At 44.1% G+C, this 3,656-nt stretch overlaps 1 pseudogene; it reads left to right on the top strand.

Annotated features, from left to right (window-relative positions):
* Positions 1-1,442: 1,442 nt before the first annotated feature.
* On the top strand, positions 1,443-2,377 carry LOC138295978 (olfactory receptor 2D3-like; annotated as a pseudogene).
* The last annotated feature ends 1,279 nt before the right edge of the window (positions 2,378-3,656 follow it).

Raw genomic sequence — 3,656 nt, 5'->3', positions numbered from 1 at the left:
CAGAAAAGGGGATCCAGTGGTTTCCCGCCGGATTACCCCTGGCCCAGAGAATCCTCCATGGCGGCGCTGCTTGCAGCGCCGCCATGGGGATTCCGACCCCCTTCCCGCCATCCTGTTTCTGGCGGTTTTTACCGCCAGAACCAGGATGGCGGAGGGATGTCGTGGGGCCCCTGGGGGCCCCTGCACTGCCCATGCCACTGGCATGGGCAGTGCAGGGGCCCCCTAACTTGCTTTGCAGACAGTGAAAATCGCGACGGGTGCAACTGCACCCGTCGCACCCCTGCAACTCCGCCTGCTCCATTCGGAGCCGGCTTCATTGTTGCAGGGTCTTTCCTGCTGGGCCGGCGGGCAACCTTTTGGCGGTCGCCCGCCGGCCCAGCGGGAAAGTCGAAATGACCCCCGCGGTCTTTTGACCGCGGAGTGGTCTTTCGACGGGGGAACTTTGGCGGGCGGCCTCCGCCGCCCGCCAAAGTTGGAATGACCCCCACAGAGTGGATGTAAGATTTGGGAAAGAGGTGACAATGGTAGTTAGGAGGAAAGAAGGAATTCTGATTTTTAAGTTATTCACCATAGATAAAGAGGTCAATCAAAAAAACTAAAATAAGAAAATTTGCAAAGGGCAAACATGCAAAGAATAAAATGTGTACAGAGGATTGACTGAAATGTGTGGTCAGCTGCAGACCTTTTTTGTAGATGACTTTGAAATGGCACAGTCAGGAAGGCAGTATCTTAACAATGACAAAATGTGTTAACATTCATAGCGTAAGTCACTGTGTGTGAACATGGTCCTCCCAACTGCATTGGTCTACCTACAGGAGGATAAATTATATTCATGTGGTAAAAGGAGGATCTGCAATGTGGGGTATGGTCTCTCCTTAGAAAAATCACAATTAATGTGGATTTAGCATGCTAAAAATGTTTTGTCGGGACCCAGTTCTTAGCCTTTTATATCTGACCAGTGCTTTTTGACCATAGATATTGTGAGCTAAATAATGACTACACAAGAAATGTGTGTATTCAAAGATGAAAAACACAAATATTGCAGCTCCAAATGGTTGTTCCATGAAACTTAAAGAAAAAGACTACCATTTTGACCCATTGTGGACATCTGTTCTGTTCATGAGATATATCTGGTAAAGAATGGCAATTAGATCTAGTGAACTTTGTACACAAATCATATAGCGTCCATCTACCATACATGCTGAGTGGGTTGTGGGTTTAAAAGCTTAATTTCACAACAGAAAGCACAACGCGTGTGATTATTTCCATGGTGACCACACATGGGTATTTACTACCTTTCAGCTCAGTAAGCTAGTGAAGGATCTTCCAGTGCTTCACATTTTGGGATAATTTCTGGATAATGTCAAATGCCACCTCAATATGCAGTGTACTAACTTTTTGCTTTTCCTTTTCTTCCAACAGGCAAAAAAGGAGGTAACTCAATGGCGACGAGGAACAGAAGCTCAGAAACAGATTTCTTACTTTTGGGACTATCTGAAGATCCCAATGTGCAGACTGTTCTCTTTGTGTTATTTTTCAAAATATATTTAATCACGGTCATTGGAAATGCTATCTTGATCACAGTATGTACTTGTGATGCTCGTCTTCACACTCCAATGTACTTCTTCTTGGTCAACCTCTCCATTGTAGACATCTGCTACTCGTCGGTGACAGTCCCTAACATGCTGGTCCAACTCCTGCTTGTGGGGAGGAAAATTAATTTCTCTGCATGTGCTATTCAGATGTATACATACCTTCTCATGGGGTGTACTGAATGTGTGCTCCTTGCAGTCATGGCATATGACCGTTACGTGGCCATTACATTTCCATTACGTTACACTGTCATCATGAGCAGATCTATGTGTATCACCTTGGGAGTCTGTTGCTGGCTGTGTGGCAGCCTGATGGGCTGCTGGATACATTTTTTACAATACGGTTGCCTTCATGTGGGGCCAGTGTGATTAACCACTACTTTTGTGAAGCCACAGCTTTCCTAAAGATTGTTTGTGTAGACACTTTTATTGCAGAAATGGTGATTTTTTCCGTTGGGATAGTTGTGCTCTTGATCCCTAGCCTTATCATTCTCTTCACCTACATACAGATTGTCGCTACCATCATGAGGATCCGCTCCTCAGAAGGTCGACGCAAAGCATTCTCCACCTGTGCCTCCCATCTGATCGTTGTCACCATGTTCTACAGCACCGCCATCTTCTTGTACATGAAACCTGTGTCTAGAGACTCTGGAAATCAGGAGAAAGTGTTCTCTTTGTTTTACACAGTCACACCCCCAATGCTCAACCCCATGATTTATAGTTTAAGAAACGAGGATGTTAAGATGGCTCTCCAGAAACTTTTACACAGACACATATTTCACTGAGTAATCTTACATTGGTCTGTGACTTATGTTTGAAGGAAGTGGATAGGTTCAAAGGGACACACTTGAAAACCAATAGTAATCAATGGCAACAAAGGCAAGACTTGTGCTAAAGGAGAAAAATTTAAATGTATACATCAGCTGTGGGGGACTGGGAGCATTAAAACTGTAGAAGGCTAAGGGGTCTAAGATAAGCATGCACTTGCAACAAGTGATTTATTCAAGAGCAGAGAGTATGTACTTATTCTAATTGGGTCATATAAGCCTGGAGAGGGGCCACTAGGCTACCATGTCATGAAAGGCCGTTGCTTCCACCTTAACGGGAAAAGTCTAAATGCTATACTTGGATCTTTCCTCAACATAGGAGGGGATCTGCACCCCTTTAGTTGAGCCCCCACTGTAGTGGCTCCACTGAAGGAAGTCAGGCTTCCATGAGTGGCTGTCATGTTTCATAAAAATGTTTTGTGTTTTGACAAATTCACTAAGCAGGAGGCTTTTTTTTCTTGAAAAGCCACAAATTCATGACCCCAACACACAAAGAGTTCTTTTATTGCATGTGGAGGGCACTGATCTATTTTCCTGGCCAGAACCACAAACCCTTGCATGGCGGCCCTGTGCTGGGATATATAGTGTTGGTTGCCTCACTTTCAATGGGGGTGTTTCATGCACCGCCACACTCAAAATGACCCCCCCATTTTTTTTAATCATTACAGAACCTTAGGAATGGGTATCACATAGGGAGTTTGGCAGGGATTTTCACATCTCTCTACCTTGGATAAAGCTGGTCCAGTCAGACTGGTGGATTCTTCCTAAAGAAGCCACAGCCACACAATGTTTAGAGGTGGCTTGCAGCAGCCATGCAGGTATAGACTCAACGGACTGGGCTAGTAGCAAGGTTATCCTTTCACCAGGAATGACCATGAATGGATGTGTATACTAAGATGGAGACTAAAAGACACCAAAGGACCTTAGAAAATGAGAAGCAAATTGCTTGATATTCTAATCCCATCTGAAATTCTCATCTTATTTTACTAATCTACTTTCTCACTCCGTAGCATAACATTTATGGCCTCTTTGAAGTTATTATATATTTCTTATAGTCCCTACTAAAGTCCCACTACTTATGCTCCTCCTCACAATATATCTGTATCATGTACTATTAAAAAATTGTTGTTTCTGCCATTTTGCCTGTTTCTGTTGTCGATCATCTGTCTGGCTAAAGTGTCACATTTTGCTTTCACTGTTCAAGATATCTGTACTTCTTCCTGCTCTCAGTTACCTG

This window comes from Pleurodeles waltl, chromosome 5, assembly GCF_031143425.1.
Source record: "Pleurodeles waltl isolate 20211129_DDA chromosome 5, aPleWal1.hap1.20221129, whole genome shotgun sequence".
Taxonomy (NCBI): Eukaryota; Metazoa; Chordata; class Amphibia; order Caudata; family Salamandridae; genus Pleurodeles; species Pleurodeles waltl.
Note: the sequence above shows the minus strand (reverse complement) of the source record. Positions and strands in the feature narration are given on the sequence as shown.